This window comes from Lasioglossum baleicum, unplaced genomic scaffold (genome assembly GCF_051020765.1).
Source record: "Lasioglossum baleicum unplaced genomic scaffold, iyLasBale1 scaffold0192, whole genome shotgun sequence".
Taxonomy (NCBI): Eukaryota; Metazoa; Arthropoda; class Insecta; order Hymenoptera; family Halictidae; genus Lasioglossum; species Lasioglossum baleicum.
In genome coordinates, this window is record NW_027469252.1 from 166,517 (window position 1) to 185,274 (window position 18,758).

The window sequence follows — 18,758 nt, forward strand, 5'->3', positions numbered from 1 at the left end:
AACCCCAAACTAGCGATTGTCTACCTTAGTGTTCAAGAAGCGAATAAGTAGATATTTCAGCAGACGGACAACGTAAATGCATATATGAATAGGAAAATCCAGTGACAATCTTTTCGAGATCGATACCATCTTCTTGCAGAACCGGACGGGTAAGTCAATAGTTTCACTATTCCTGCTAACCCGCGGGTCATGCCAGGCATTTCGGGAGTCAATCCGTTGTACCGAATTACCAACGAATGGACATCATAATTCACGGAACGAATATTGATGTCCAAAGTCAAAACTCTTCGAGAACGATATCACTCGCTATGGTGTCGAAGCTTATACAGAGGATCCTCCCCTCCGAGAAACAACACCCGCTGTAGCGAGGGTATAAACTCGTGTTCAGGGAAGTAAATTCATGTACATTTCAGTGACGTGCATCTTAATTTCATGGAAGATTTACGAGATCGAAGTCAAACCGTTCGAGGACATTACCACATTCTTTGAGAGACATGAGAGTAAGTAAATAGCTTCACTTACTCCAAGATTCCAGGAGCCAAACTAGGTAATCCGAGAGTAAATCCGCTTAAGAGTGTAGGCAATTGACACCTTAAGTCACGTTTCGAAATTTAAAGTAGAGCGTCAAACCGTTTTAGAACGTTGCCAATTGTTATAAATTCAACCACTTTACCGATGGCTTTACCTTAGGGGAAGCTAACCAGCGGTTTGGAGAGTATAACTACGTGATGAGGGAACCACATTAGCTTACAATTTGGTGACGTTACCATATGTCCATGTATGAATTAGACGATCGATTGTCAAACCGGTAGAGAACGTTGCCACCTTCTGTGTGAGACGAATGGATGAGTCAATATCTTCACGGATCCTGCGATACAGAGAGTCATACCAGGTGTTCCGGGAGTAAATCCCTGAACTGTATTGGCAGTAACCACCTGAATTCACGGTTTGAATATTAAAGTAGAGCGTCATACCGGTTGTTAACGTCAACAATTGGTATAATATCAATTGTTTTATCGAAGGCGATGCCGCCAACTTCACCGGCTTCATCGAGATTGTAGCGTCACGCTCTGGGAAAGAAATCAGTCTTCATGTCAGTGACGGGTAACTAAAGCTTCATGTATAAGTTGTAAAATCGAGGGTCAAGCCGGTTGAGAACGTTGCCAACTTCTGCGAGAGACGATCAGCTATCTCAATAGCTTCACTTATCCTGCGATTCGGAGACTCAATCCAAGTATTCCGGGATTAAATCCGCCGAGCTGCATGGGCAATAGACACCATAATTCACGGTTCGAATAATAAAGAGGAGCGTCAAACCGTATCAGAACATTACCATTTGGTTTAAAATAAAACGTCTACAGAAGTCGTTAATTTCCGCGAATTTCACGGGAATCATCGAGGGTATAACTTCGTGTACAGAGAAAGAAATTAATCTTCATTTCAGTGTCGGGCACATTAATTTCATGTATGAACTATTAGGATCCAGGGTCAAACCGTTCCAGAACGATGCCACCTTCGTTGAGGATCGAAAGGATAAGCCAATAGTCTCACCAACCCTGCGATGCCCCATGTCAAACCAGGTATTGAAGAAGTAGATCCGCTGTACAGTATTGGCCTTATTCATGATATTTCATGGTATAAATATTAAAGTCCAGATCCAAACCGTTCTAGAACGTTACTTACTTCTAAAGAGTCAAACTTCTCACAGATCGTGTTACCTTCGAATAGCTAACCCGCTACATCGGAAATATAACTTCGTGGTCACAGAAGCAAATTGTTATACATTTAAGAGACGGCCACCTTAATTTGATCTATGAATTACGATATTCAGGTTCAAACCATTCGAAAAAGACACCACCAACTTTGAGATTCGATCAGCATAGTCAATAATAGCTTAACCTATGCTGTGATGCCGAAAGTCAATCGAGATATTTCGGGAGTAAATGCGCTGTACTGAATTGGAAATGGGTACCTTAATTCGCGGAGTGAATATGAAAACAGAGCGTCACGCCGTGTGGGAATGTAACTAATTTCTATAAAGTCAAACGCGATACCGAATGCCGTACCGTGTGAGAAGGTAACGCGCCTTATCGAGAATATGGCTACGTGTTTATGGAAACATATTAGTACACACTATAGTGATGGCACCTTAAAATCATGCATGAAGTAGAAGATGGAGAGCGAAATCACACGAGATCGTTGGCACCTTCTTTGAGAGACGTACGGCTAAGTCTATAAGTGCACCTACCGTGTGATTCCGAGAGACAAAGCGGGTTATCCGAGAGTAGGCCCGCTTAAAACCATTGGCAATAGTCACATCAATCCGCGGTATGTACATTAATGTAGAGAGTCAAACCCTCGGCTATGCCGGCTGTAAATCCTCTGAACAGTATTGGTAGTGGACACCTTAAATCACGGTATAAGTCATAACATAGAGATACGAACCATCGCACAACGTTACCCACTGGTATAGGGTCAAACGTTTTACATAACTCCTTACTATCCGCAAACCCTACGTGCTGTAACGAGGGTATAACTTCGTGTTCGGTGACTCAAATTACTATACATTTTAAAGACGGGAACCTTTATTTCTTGGGTGAACTGAATGATTGAATGTCAATCCATTCGAGAACGTTAACACCGTCTTTGAGATTCGACGGCTTATTCAGCAGCTGCAACTATCATGCGATTCCGACGGTCAGACCAGGTATTCCGGAGGTCAATCCACAATGCAGTATTACCAATGGTCACGTTCATTCGCGGTATGAATATTAAAGTAGAGCGTCAAGTCTTTGTAAATCATTACCTATTGCTATATTGTCAAACTCTTTTGCAAGGCCTCACCATCCGAGATGCGAACCCGCTGTATCGATGGTATATCTACGTGTTTATAGAAGATAATTTGTATTCAGTTTAGTAACGGGAATCATAATTTCGTGGATGAGTGTGGAGATCGCAAGTCAATCCGATCGAGAAAGTTATCGCCCTTTTTGAAAGTCGCACATCTAAGTCAATAGCGTTACATATCATGTGATAGCGAGAGTCAAACCAGGCATTCCGCGAATAAATCTGCTATACAGTATTGGCAAAAGACATCTTAATTCATGGTTTGAATATTACGGTAGAGCGTTAATCCGCTTGATAGCGTTACCAAATGGTATAAAGGCATGCTTTTTGCCCAATACTTTATCTTCCGAGAACATTAGCCGTTGTATCGTGGGTACATCTTCGTGTTCAGAGATGCAAATTATTATACATTATAGTGTAACACACCATCATTCAATGTATGATACAGTAGATCGAGTGGCAAACTGTTCCCGGACGTTACTACTAGCTTTGAGAGTCGCATATCTATACAATATTGCATTTGTCACCATAATTCACGGTCTGAATATTGAAGTAGAGTGTCACACCGCTGTAGAACGTTACCTATTCGTATAGAGTTATCATTTTTACGGAGTATCCTAACTTCCGAGAAGCCTGACACGCCGTATCGACAGTACAGCCATGTTTGTAGAGAAACACAACAGTATATATTTTAGTGACGGTCACCTTAATTCCATGTATGAATAAGAAAATTGAGTGTCAAACCTCTCGAGAACATTGCTACTATGTGTAGAAGGCAAACGGCTAAGTCAGTAGCTTCACATATCCTGCGACTCCGAGAATGAAACCAGCTATACGGGGAGTATATCCGCCGTACAGTATTGGTCTTAGACATCATACATTACGGTATTGATATTTATATACAGAGTCAAACCGTTGTAGAACGTCATCCGTTGCTAAAGAGTCAACGTTTTACAGAAGGCCTTACATTCCTAGAAGCTATCCAGCTATATGGAGGATGTGACTTCGCGTTCAGAGAAGCAAGTTAGTATCAATTTTAGTGACTGGCCCCATAATTTCATGTATTATTTAGAGGATCGAGGGCCAAACCGTTCGAGGATGTTACTACTATCTATGTAAGGTTTTCGGTAAAACGTTTGATTTTATAGCAATTGGTACCGTTCTCAAACGTTTTGACGGTCTATGTGAATATTCACATAGCAATTTAGGGTGTATATTACCAATACTGTTCATCTGATTTACTCCGGGAATACCATCTTTGACTCTCGGAATCTCAAGCGTCGGGCACGCTATTCACACAGCAGTTCGATTACTCTCGAAGGTGGTACTGTTTCGAACGCTTTGGTTCTCGATGCTGATATGTGTATACAAACATCTGGTGTCCGTCCGCTAAAGTGTCTACACATTTGATTCCGTTAACATTAAGTAGGACACTCTTCACACCAGGAAATTATCTGGCAGGGTAAGGTGTCCAATAAAGGAATGACTATATACGATTCGGAAATGATCTCCGACGGTATGACTTCCTACATTAATATTAATGCAGTGAAATAAGGTGTCCATTGCCAATTTTCGTCAGCGGATTTACCCCGGTATTACCTGATTTGACTCTCGGAATCACAGGATACGTGAAGCTATTGACATAGCCGTTCGATTCGAAAAGACGGTCGTAACGTTCTCGAATGGTTTTCCCATTTATATTGAAATACATACATGCAATTAAGGTGCCCCTTACTGAAACTAATACTAGTTTATTTCTCTGAAAACGAAGTTGTACTCTGGATCCCGCGGGTTAGTGTTACGAATGGTAAGGTCTTCGGTAAACCGTTTGATTTTATATCATTTGGTACCGCTCTCAAACGGTTTTACGCTCTATTTTAATATTCAAGCTGTGAATTAAGGTGTCAGTTGCCAATAACCTTCACCGGATCTTTTCTCGGATTACCTGGTTTGACCCTGGTAATCAGGGGATAGGTGCAGCTACTGACTTATACGTTCGCATCCCGAAGAGGGCGGTATCGTTCTCGAACAGTTTCATCGTCGATCTACTAATTCATAAATGAAGCTATGGTGCCCATCACTGAAATGAATACTAATTTCTTTCTCTGAACACGAAGTTAAATCCTCGATACAGCGGGGTATGTCTTTGGGAGGGAAGGTCTTCGGTAAAATAATTGATTCTATAGGAATAGGTAAAGCACCGCAAAGGTTTGATGCTCAATTTTAATATTTACTCCTCAAATTAAGGAATCTATTGCCAATTCTCTTCAGCATATTTACCGTTTGAAAACCTGGTTTGACTCTCGGAATCACAGGATAGGTGGAGGAGTTGATTTATACATTCCAATCTCAAAGAGAGTGGTAACGTTCTCGAACGGTTTCAATATCGATCTTCTAATTCATGCATGAAGTTAACGTGCCCGTAAAATGAAATCAATACCAATGTCTTTCTCTGAACACGAAGTTACGCTCTCGATACTTCGTGTTGGTCTCCCGGAGGGTCTGGTCTTCGGTAAAACGTATGATTTTATAGCTACTGGTAACGTTCATACACGTCTTGACGGTTTATATTAATATTCAAACCGTGAATTAATGTGTCTATTGCCAATATGCTTCAGCGGACATTCTACCGGAATACCAGGTTTGACTCGCGGAATCATAGGATAGGTGAAGCCATTGACTCAGCCGGTCGCTTGTCACAGAGTGTGGTATCAATCCCGAAAGGCCTGACACCGATCATCTAATTTAGACATGAAATTAAGATGCCGTCTCCATAATGTACACTAATGTGTTTCTCCAAACACGAAGATCTGTGTTTAATGCGAATATCATTCAGGGTATATACCCCAGGAATACCTCGTTTGGCTCTAGGGATCACAGGATAGGTAAAGCTATTGACTTAGCCGTTCGTCAACCACAGAGGGTGGTAACATTCTCAAAATGTTTGACATCCGATTTTCCATTTCAGGCATGAATTTAAGGTGCCGACACTGTAATGAGAATTTATTTAATTTCCCGAACGCGATGTTATACTCCCGATACAGCGGATTATGCCTTCGGTGTGTAAGGTCTCCAGTAAATCGTTTGACTTTATACAAATTGGCAACGCAATACAACAGTCTGACGCTCTACGTTAACTTTCAAAACGTCAACTGAGGTGTGTATTGCCAATACCCTTCAGCCGATTTACTTCCGCAATACCTGGTTTTACTCACGAAATCACAGGATAGGTGAAATTATTTGCTTAGCCGTTCGGATCTCAAGGAATGTTGTGACGATCTGGAACGGATTGGCCATCATATCTTCCAATTTGTGCCTGAAATTAGGGAGCACGTCAGTAAATGTATTCCATTTCGTACGCTTGGACACGGTGTTATACTATCGATACATCAATTCAGTTATTCGGAAAGTCATGCATTCTGTAGGGTGTTTAACCCTGTACGAATGGGTAATGCTATATAACGGCTTGACGGCCCGCTTCAATATTCAAACCGTCAATTCAGATGTCTATTGCCAATGCTGTACAACGCATTTACTCTCGGAGTACCAGGTTCTACTCTCGGAATAGCAGGATGGGTGAAGCTATTGAGTTAGCCGTTCGACTCTCGCAGAAGATGGTATTGTTCTCGAGCGGTTTGACCCTCCACCTTGTAATTCATGTATGAAACTAGGGTGGATGTCACTCGAATGTATACCAGTTCATACCTCTGATCACGGTGACATGCTCACGATACAGGGGGTTAGCTTTTTAGAGGGTACGGAACTCTGTACGACATTTAACCCTACACGAATATGGAATGATCTACAATGGCTTGACTGCCTGCATTAATATTCTCTCGGCGAATTATGGTATCTAATGCCAATGCAGTACAGCGTGTTTACTCCTTGAATACCTGCATTGACTTTCGAAATGGCAGGATACGTAAACCATTGACTTAGCCGTTCATCTCGCCCAGAAGTTGGTACCGTTCCCGATCGGTTTGACTCTCAATTTTGCTATTCATACATGAATATAGTGCTTCCATCTACGAAAATATATACTAATTTGGTTCCGTGAAAACTAAGATAGACTCACGCTGCAGCGGCATATGTTCTCGGAAGGTAATGTATTGGATAAAAATAATTAGTTTATTTTAAATGATAATGTTGACCGGCGGTTTGACTCCATGTATGAATTACGTGATCGAGTGTCAGACCTTTCAGAAATGATATTACATTCCTTCAAATCGACCGGCTTAGACAATAGCTTCGCCTATCGTGTGACTCCGCGAGTCACGCCAGGTATTCCGGGAGTAAATCATCTGAACAGTATTGGCAATAGACACCTTAAGTCACGGTTTTAATATTAAAGTAGTGCGTCACTCCACTTGCGAACGTTACCAATTAGTATAAAGCCAAACGTTTTACTGAAGACATATCCCTTCGTATATGTAATCGGCTGTATCGAGAGTATAACATCGTGTTCAGGGACGCAAATTCGTGTACATTTTAGTGACCGGCAACTTTATTTCATGTATGAGTAAGAAGATCGAGTGTCATGCCGTTTTAGAATGTTACCTCCTTTTTATAGAGTTGCCCAGCTATGTCTATATTATCACCTATCCTGCGATTCCAATAGTCAAACCTGGTATATAAGGTGTAAATCCAGTGTACAGTAATGGAAATGGATACCTTAATTCGCAGATTCTATATTATAGTAGTACGTCAAACCGTTCGAGAACATCACCAATTGTTATAACATCATGCTCCTTACAGGATACCTTACCTGTCGAGAACATAACCAGCTGTATAGTGGGTAAAAGTTCGTCTTTAGAGGAACCAATTAGTATCCATTTTAGTGTCGGCACCTTAAATTTCATGTATGAATTAGAGTATCGAGTGTCAAACCGATCGAGAAGATTACCATCCTCTCTGAGATTCGAACGGCTTGGTCAGTAGCTTAAGCCATCCTGTGATTCTGTGGGTCAAACCAGGTAGACCACGTTGCCAATTTTTATAAAATCAAACGGTATACTGAAGATCCTATCCCCAGAAGATCTTACCCATTGTATATATTACGATCATCTTAACTTCCAGCAGGAATCAGAAGGTAGAGATTCGAACCGTTCGAGGCCGTTACTTCCTTCTGTGTAAGACGGACGGCTAAGTCAATCGCTTCACCTATCCAGGGATTCGGAGAGCCATATCAGGTAAGACGGAAGTAAATCCACTGAAAGGTATTGGCAAGCGACACCTTACATCACGGCATGAATATTAAGGTTGAGAGACCAACCGTCGGAGAATATGACCAATTGGTATAAAGTAAATCCTTTTACCCAATACCTATCCGTCCGAGAGCTTCACCTACCTTGCGATTCCGAGAATCGTATCAGGTATTCCAGGAGTAAATCCGCTGAACATAATTGGTAACAGACACTTCAATTACCGGGTTGCGTGTTAAAGGAAGGCGTCATTTCGATTGAGAACGGTACCATCAGCTGTAAAGTCAAACGTATTACCGAAGATCTTACCCCCTGAAAAACTAACCCGCTGTATCTAAAATGTAACATCGTGTTCAGAGGGTCGAATTACTGTTCATTTTAGTGACGAGCACCTTGGTTTCAAGCATGAACTACAAGATCAGTGGTCTAACGGTTCGAGAACGTTACAACCTTCTGTTACACACGAACGGCTAAGTAAATAGCTTCATATATTCTGAAATTCCGAAAGTCAAAGCGGAAATTCCGGGAGTAAATGCAATGTACGGTATTGGCAATGGGCACCTCAATACACGGTTTCAATATTAAGGTAGTGTGTCAAACCGTTTGAGAGTCACACCAATTGGAATGAAGCTAAACCTTTATCCGAAGGCCGTACCTTCCGCGAATCACACCCGCTACATCGAGAGTATAACTTCGTGATCAGCTGATCAAATTTGTGAACATTTTTGAGACGTGAACCTTAATTCCGTTATGAATAAGAAAATAGGGGGTCAAACCGTTCGCGAATGTTTCCACTTTCTTTGAGAGTCGAACGGTAGAGTCATTAGCATCACCTATACTTGCGATTCCGAGAGTGACACCAGATATTCCGGGAGAAAATCATCTTAGCAGTACTGGAAATAGACACCATAAATTCCGGTCATCCAATAAATTCCGAGAGTCAAGCCTGGTATTACGGGTGTAAGTCCGCTAAACAGTTTTGGCAGTAAACACCTTAATTCCCGGTTTGAACATTAAATATGCGCTTCAGACGATTTGTGTGCATTACCAAACGCTGTAAGGACAAACGTTTTACCTATGGCCGAACTATACGCGAAACTGAGCTGCCCCGCCGAGAGTATAACTTCGTCTCCTGATGATGAAATAAGTCTTCAATTCAGTGACGGGCACCTTAGCTTCGTCTCTGAATTAGAAGATCAACGGTCAATCCGCCCGCGGAAGATGCCACCCTCTGTGAGAGACTAACTGCTAAGTCAATATCATCATCTATCCTGCCATTCCGAGTGACGAGCCAGGTATTCCGCGAGTAAAACCGCAAACAGTATTGGTAATGCACACATAAATTAACAGTGTATATACCGAAGTAGAGCGTCAAATCGTTGGAGGACGTTACCAGTTTGTATAGTGTCAAAGGTTTTACCGTGAGCCTTACCGTCCGAGTAGCTAACCCGCTGCGTCTTGGGTATAAGTTCGTGTTAAGAGAAAGATATTAGTTTACATTATATTGATGGCACCTTAACTTCATGAATAAATTAGAAGATTGAGAGTCCATTGCCAATGGACACCCTACCTCACGGTTGAATATCAAACTAGAGTGTTAAACCGTTTTAGAGCGTAATCAATTGGTATAAAGTCAATAGTTTTACCGAAGGCCTGACCTTCCGCGAACATCACTGGCTTCATCGAGAAAATGAGTTCGTACTCAGAGATTGAAATTAGTCGTCATTTCAGTTAACGCATCAGAGCGGAGCGTCAAACGGTTTGAGAACGTTAGCAATTGGTATAACGTCATTTCTTTTACCGAATACCTTACCTTCCGAGAACCCAAAACGCTGCACCGAGTGTTTTGCTCATTGTTGTCGGGAACATATTTGTTCACATACTAGCTGACGTACACTACAGTTTCATGAATAAATATACGAATCAAGAGTAAAGCCTTTCGAGAACAGTACCATCTTGTTTGAGGGTCGAACGGCTATGCCAATACATAAGCCTAATATGTGGTACCGAAACATAAGCCAGGTATGCCGGGTGGAAATCTGCGGAACTGTTTTGGCAATAGGCACACCAATTCACGGATTGAATATTAATGCAGACTGGCTAACCGCTTGAGAACTTTCACAATTGCTACAAGGTCAAATGTTATACCGAAGACCTAACCTTCCGCGATCCTCACCGGTTTCATCGAGAGTATAACTTCGTCTTCAGGACAGGAAATAAGCCATCATTTCAGGGGCAGCCACCTTAACTTCCTGTGTAAATTAGAAGATCGAGGGTCAATCCCTCGAGAACGTTAACACCGTTTGTGGGAGACGAACGGCTGCCTCAATACCTCACCTATCCTGCGATTCCGAAGTTAAAACCGGTATTCCCGGTGGGAGTGCGCTGCACTGTACTGGAAATAGACACCTTTATTCACAGTTTGAATATTAAAGCAGGCCGTCAAGCCGTTGCAGGACATTACCTGTTGGAGTGTGGTCAAACTTCTTACAGAATGCCTTACCCGCCAAAAGACTAGCCAGCTGAATCGATAGTAAAACTTCGAGTTCAGAGGAACAAATTAGTATAATTTGTACTGACGGGAACCATATTTTCACGTTTGAACAAGAAGATAGAGAATCATACCGTTTGAAAATGTTCCAACCCTTTTTCGGAGTCGCACATCTATTTCGATACCTTCACTTATCCTGTGATTCCGAAAGCCACGCCATCTATCCCGGTAGTATATCCGCTGAATATTATTGTCAATAGAAACCCTAATTCACGGTTTGAATATTTATCTGGAGCGTCAAATTGCTTGACATCGTAGCTATTGGTATAAGGTCAACCGTTTTATGGAAGACCTTACACTCCAAAAGCCGAACCAGCTGTATCGAGAATATAACTTCGAGTTCAGAGAAAGAAGTTAGTGTTCCTTTCAGTGATGGGCCCCGTATGGTCGTGTATGGATTAGAAGATATAGAGGGTCAAACAGGTGCACATCGTTACCACCAATTCTGAGAGTCTCACAGACAATCCAATAGATTCACCTATCCTATTATTCCGCGAGACAAACCATGTATAGCGGGAGAAAATACGTTGAACTGTTTTAGCAATAGACACCTCAATTCACGGAATGAATAATGATGTGGATAGTCAAACCGTCGGTGAACGTTATGTACAGTAATAGAGTCAATCCTTTTAACGAAGGCCTTGAATTTCGTGAAGCTATCGCGCTGTGTCGAGGGTACGTCGTCGTGTTCAGAGAAGCAATTTATTATACTTCTGAGTGACGCATTACTTAATTTCATGTATGAATTAGAAGATCGAGAGTCAACCCGTTAGATATCGAAACCACCTTCTTTGCGACCGGAACGGCTAGGTCAGTAGCTCCACGTATCTTGTGAATCGGAGAATCAAATTAGCTATTCCGGGAGTTAACGCGCTGAACAATGTTGGCTGTAGACACCGTAACGAACGGTATGATTACTAATGTAGAGCGTCTATTCGTCTCGGAAGGTTTCAAATTGGATTAAAGTCAAAAGTTTAACAGAAAACCGCACCCTCCTAAGCCTATCTTGCTGTATCGTGAGTATAACGTCGTGGTTAGAGGAACTAACTTGTTTACAGGTCCGTGACGGGCACCACAATTTCGTGTATGAAAAATCGATCGTCATGCCCCATGATAGCGTTACCACCTCTTTTGAGTGTTGCACAGCTAAGTCAATATCTTCATCTAAAATTTGATACTGAGAGTCAAACAAGGTATTCCAGGAGAAAATCCGCGAAGCATTCTTGGCACTAGACAACTTGTTTTCGGGCTTGAATATTAAAGTAGGTCGGTTACCTATTTGAGATAGTTTCCAATTTGTATCGGGTCAAAGCTTTTGTCAAACGCCGTTTGAGAGCGTTATCAATTCGCATGAAGCGCAAACATTTTACCGAAGGCCTTTCCTTCCAAGCTTCTAACCCGCTGTAGCGAGTGTCATAGTTAGTGCTCACGAATCCAAATTAGTAGACATGTTAGCAGACAGACACCATATTTTCATGTATAAATATCAAAATCGAGAGTCAAACCGTTAGAGAAAGGTTCCACCTTGATTGGGTGTCGAAACGCTATGACAATAGTTTCACCTATCCTGTGACTGTGATAGTCAAATCAGGTATTCTCGAAGTCAATCCGCTGTACAATATTGGTGGCAGACACCTTAATTCATGATATGAATATTAAAGTAGACCGTCAAACTGCTGTAGAGCATTACCTGTTTGTATAGTGTCTATCATTTTACCGAAAGCCATACCATAGGGGCAGATAACCCACCCTATAGGAAGTATAACTTCGTGTTCAGGGAAGCAAGTTCGTCTACATTTTAGTGACGAGCACCTTAGTATCATGTGTGAAATCGAAGATCCGGGGTCAGTCGGTTCGAGAATGTGGCCACCTTCATTGAGATTTGAACTGCTAAAGCAACGGGTTCATTGTGAGTCGAACGGGCAGGTGTGTAGCTTCAGCTATCCCGTGACTCCGAGCGTCAAACCTAGTATTCCAGGAGCAAATCCGATGAACGGTATTTATAATAGACTCCTTAATTCACGGTTTGAATATTAAATTAGAACTTAAAACCGTTTGAGAACCTGACAAATTGGCATAACGGCATACTATTAACATGATACCTTACCTTCAGAGCACATAGTCTGGTGCATCGTGGGTATAACTACGTGTTGAGCGATACAAATTAGTAGACATTTTAGAGATGGGCACCTTAACACTACGGGATACAGTTTGACTGTATAGCATTAGGTATCGTTCTACAACGGTATGGCAGTCTACTCTAATATTCATACCATGAATTAAGGTGTCTCTTACCTATACTGTTTAGCGTATTTACTCCCGGAATACATGGTTTGACTCTCGGAGATGTAGGATAGGTGACCCTATTGACTTAGCAATTCGACTCCCAAAGAAGCTATTGTGTTAGCTGTTCAAATATCAACGAAGGTGGTCACGCTGTCAAATGGTTTGATCCTGGATCATCAAATTGATACATGACAATAAGTTGCCCGTCTCTAAAATGTATACTAACTTGCTTCTCTGAACACGAAGTCATACTCAAGATATAGCGAATTAGCTTTATGCATGGTAACGTCTTCGGTAAAGTGTTTGACTGTATATGAATAGGTAAAGTTCTACAACGAACAGTGAATGATAGTACGGCAGATCGAGCAACACTACTGTATAGCCACCGTTAATTTCTTAAGACATGATTTTGAGCTGCATGCAATTCTTTCTCATTTTTATATGTATATACTAATACTGCAATTTACTGTTATGGTAATTACAATTTTTTTCGAAGTTGTCAATTGATAGTTGAATAAATTTTATTTCTGAATACAAGTATCTTTGGAAATGGTTCAGTGTACGTTCATGACATCATTTTGTTAAACTCATTGTTATTTTATATGATTGATTGTATACGTACCTACGCTTCCGGCGCCACACAGCTGCAGTGGTCTTGTAGTTGCGTACGGCTGATCGGAGCGGTATACTGGATGGTCTTCGTTGATTTTGTTAACGATGATTTTGAGCCGTGAGCATTTTGTTCCAACTTTCCCATTCATTTACACATACTGCAAATTAATGTTATGACATTTTCGATTCCCATCTAAATTTTCAATTTATATTTTAAGGAATTGTATTTTTTCAGTAAAAGTGACTTCAGAATTAGATGAGTGCACGCTATGACACTTTTGTGTTAAGCTTATTTTCATTTCATATCATAGTCTGTATACGTTCCTACGCTGTCGGAGCGATACCACTGGTGCTGTCTTGTATTTGTGTATGGCAGGTCGGGCGACACTACAGGATGGTCTCCATCAATTCCTATATCCTTCGACTTTATCTTTCGACACGACTGGCGAGGTCTTGTTTGTAGCTACGTACGGCTGGTCTGGGCGACTTTACTGCATGTCTTCGTTAATTTCTCTAACCTTGATATTTTACCGCACGCATCTTTTTCCAGTTTTCCATTTACTTATACATACTGTAATTTGATCTTATGTTATTTTCTATTTTTGGCGTAATTATCAATTTTTGTATAAAAGATTGTATTTTCTTGGAAGAGTGTCCATGGAATTAATTGAGAGTACGTTTATGACATTATCATGATAATTTTATTGCTATTTTGAATGATTGTTTTTGTAGGTACCTACGCTTCCTGTGCGACACGACTGGTGAGGCCTCGTAGTTGCGAACGGCAGATCGGAGCGGCATACTGGATGGTCTTCGTCTTTCGTGTAACAATGGTTTTGAACCCAATCCATTTGTTCTTACGATTTCCATTTATTTCAACGTTCTGTAATTTGCTGTTATGAGATTTTCTATTTTCTTCGCAATAATAAATGTTTATTTTATAAAATTCTATTTATTAGTAAAAGCGTTCTTGTAATTAGGTGAGTTTAAGCTTATGACAATACTTTGTTGATCTTGTTATTATTTTATATGATTGACTGTATTCATACCTACGATTCCGGAGCGACAGTGCTGTGGTGGACTTGTAGTTGCGTATGGTACATCGGAGCAACACCTAATGGATGGTCTACGTGAATTTCTTTAACCTTGAATATGTACCATATGCAGTTCCTCCCATCTTTGCTATTTTTTTCTTCGTACTGTAATATATTGCTGTGATTTCATCGATTTCGTCTGAATTTTTATTTACTAATTTCGGAAATTGTATTTTTTTTTTAGAGAGCGCCTTTGGAATTACTTTAGTGTACGTTTATGACCATACCTTGTATAATTTGTTGTTACATTGTGTGAATGTTTCTATAAGTACCTACTCTCCCGGAGCGACACGACTGGACTTATCTTGTAGTTGCGTTCACTAGATCGGAGCGACACTGCTCTATGGCCTATTTTCATTTTTTTAACCTTGATATTGTACCACTTGCATTCTTCCACTATTTCCAACTTATTAGTACATACAGTAATTTACTGTTTCGATTCTTTCGATATTTTCATACTTCCCAATTTCTAATATCAATCATCGTACATTTCATGAATTGTGCCTTTGGAATTTGAAGAGTGTACCCTTATGACCATATGTTGTTGAATTGTTAGTTATTATATATGATTGTCCGTTATGTACCTACGCTGTGAAGCGACTGCACTGGATTCGTCTCGTTGTTGCGTTCGTTAGGTCGGAGCGACAAATGCTATATTGTCTTCGTTAATTTCTTTACCCTTGATAAACTACCGTATGCATTCATTCGCATTATTCCATTTATTTATATATACCATAATTTACTGTTCTAATACTTACGAATTTTTCCAAAATTCCCAATTTTTAATACCAATCATTGTACATTTTATGAAAAGGGTCTTCGGAATCAGGCTAGTGTACGCTTATATCATCAGTTTTCTATATTTGTTGTCATTTTGAACGATTGTGCGTGTACGAACTTCACTTCCGGAGCGACACTGGTGAAGTTCTCTTGGAGTTGCGTTCGGAATATCGGAGCGACAGTGCTGTACGGGCTTTGATAATGTCTTTGACCTTGATATTGAACTGTGTGCATTATTTCTCCGTATTCTCTTTTTATATACATACTGTAATTTACTGTTATGATATCTCCAGTTCTTTTCAATATTTTCAATTTTTGGTTAAAACAATTGTATTTATCAGTGAAAGTGTCTTTGGAATTAATCGAGTGTTCGTTTATGCCAATATTATGATGAAACTTATTCTTATTTTACATAATACTCTTTATACGTACATACGCCTCCGGAGCGACGAGCCTGTTATTGCCTTGCAGCTGCGTTCGGCATATCGGACTGCCTCTTCGGTACTATCTTCGTTAATTTCTCCAACCTTGATATTGTGCCGAATGCATTCTTTCGATATTCACTACTTATTACTACATTCTGATATCCTGTGTTATGTAATTTCCGGTTATATTCAAACCCTCCAATTTTTTATTTCAGAAATTTTATTTTTTAGGAGATGTGAAAATATCGCAGCTGCAACTTACAGTATGTACCAGTAAATGAAAAACTGGGAAAAAATTCTTACAGTGCAATATCAAGGTTAAAAACATTATCGAAGACCATCCAGTAGTGTCGCTCCGTTCTGCCGTACGCAACTTCATAGCCACTAAAGCCGTGTCATTCTGGAAGCATAGGTGCGCATACAGTCAACCGTATGTAATAACAGTAAGTAAAGCAGAATATTATCATAAACGTGCACTCATCAATTTCCAAGGACACTATTCATATAAAATACAATTTCTGATGTTAAACATTTGAAATTTTGAAAAGAATCGAAAATATTATAGCAGTAAATGACAATATGTCGAAATAAATACGAAACAGCGAAGGAGTGCATACAGTACAATATCAGGGCTAAAGAAGTTAACCAATACTTTATAGCAGTCTCACGTCTATCCACCGTACGCAACTACTTGCCCGATCCAGGCGTGTCGCTCTGGAAGCGTAGGTACGTATACAGACAATAATGTACAATAACCATAAATATAACAAAATAATGTTGTATTCGTACACTAAACTATTTTTAAGAACACCTTTACTAAGAAATTCAAGTTTTCCAAATTACAAACTGCAAATTATGGAAGAAATAGAAGATATCCGAAGAGACAATTGCAGGATGTATATGTAAATGGAAGACTGGGATGAAATCCATACGGAACCAAATCAGAATTAATGAAATTGACGAAGACCACCCAGCAGTGCTGTTCCGACATACCGAAGGCAACTACAACTCCAGTCCATTCGTGTCGCTCCGGAAGCGTAGGTATGTATACAGACTATCATGTAAAATAACAATAAGTTTTACAAAATAATGACACAAACGTGCACTGAACTAGTTCCAAGGACACTTGTATTCAAATATACAACCTTTTTAACTAACAATAGAACTATAGAACTAAGAACTTCGACAAAAAATTGTAATGACCATAACAGTAAATTGCAGTATGTGTATATAAATATAAAAATGAGAAAGAATTGCTTGTGGTTCAAAATCATGTCTTGAGAAATTAACGGTGACCAAACAGTAGTGTTGCGCGGTCTGCCATGCATCATTCATTGTTCGAATGTTATAGCAGGAGGTCCAACCATTGAAGAACTTTACCCATTCGTATACAGTCCAACTTTTTACCGTAGGCCATTCTTTCCGAGAAGCAAGCCCGCTATATTCAGGGCATCACTTCGTGTTCCGAGACGAAAATTAGTAGACATTTCAGTGTCAGGCACCTTAATTTCGTGTATGCATTAGAAGATTGGAGCACAGACTGATCATGAACATTACCGCCCCCATTGAGAGTGGAAGCGCCAAGTGAATAACATCACCTATCCCGTGATTCCGAGAGTCAACCCAGGAATACCGAGAAGTAAGTCATCTAAACAGAATTGGGAGTTGACACCTTATTTCGCCGTATGAATATTAATATGGAGCGTTAAACTGTTTGGGAGCGTTACCAATTGGTGTAATGTCAACCGGTATATTCAAGATACTATCCCAAGAATATCTTACCCATTGTATGGAAGGAATAAGGTGTTGTTCAGTGGGCGGAACTAGTATACATTTTAGTGACGATCACCTTAACTTCCAGCAGGAATCAGAAGGTAGAGAGTCGAACCGCTCGAGGACGTTACCACCTTGTGTTAGCGACGAACTGCTAAGTCAATAGCTTCACGTATCCTGTACTTCGCAGATGCAAAGCCGGTATTCCGGGAGTACATCCGCTGAAGTATATTGGCTATACACACCTTAATTCACGGTATAACTATTAATCTTCAGATCAAATCCGTTCTAGAACGTTCCTTATTGCTATATAGTCAAACATTCCAGGGATGGCCTTACTACCGAGTAGCTAACCCGCTGTATCATGAATGTAACTTCGTGTTCAAAGAAGCAAATTAGTAAACACATTAGTATCGGTGGCCTTCACTTCATGTATGTATTAGAAGATCGAGGGTTAATTCGATCGTGATCGTTACTTCCTTAGTAGAGAATCGAACGCCTTAGTCATTAGCTTCACCTACACAATGATTCCGTGAGTTAAACCAGGAATTGCGGGCGTAAATCCGCAGAACAGGGTTGCCATTAGACATCTTAATTCACGGTTTTAATATGAAAGTAAAGAGTCACTCCAATCGAGAACGTTACCAATTGGTATAAGGTCAAACGTTTTACTGAAGACCTTATACTGCGAATGACTTATTCACTGTATATAAGAGTATAGCATCGTGTGGAGAGGATCAAATTATTAAATACTATGCAGACGGGCACCTTAATTTCACGTATGTCTTTGCAGATGGAGGGTAAATCCGTTCGAGAGCGTTACCATCTCAGTTGAGAATCGAGAGCCTTAGTTAAAAGCTTCACCTATCATATGATTCCGAGAGTCAAATCAGGTATTCCAGGCCCAATGCGGCTGAAGAGTATTGGCAATAGACACCTTAATTCACGGTATGAATATCAAAGCAGACCCTCAATCCGTTGCAGAACGTTACTCATCGGTATTGAGACAAACTTATTACCGAAGGTCTTACATTTTGAGGTGATAACCCGCCGTGTGGAGAGTATAACTTCGAGTTCAGGCAAAGACAACAGTATACATTTGAGTCGTGGGCATCATAAGTTTATGTATGAATTACAAGATAGAGGGTCAAATCTTTCCAGAATGATACCACCTTCCTTGAGAGACACA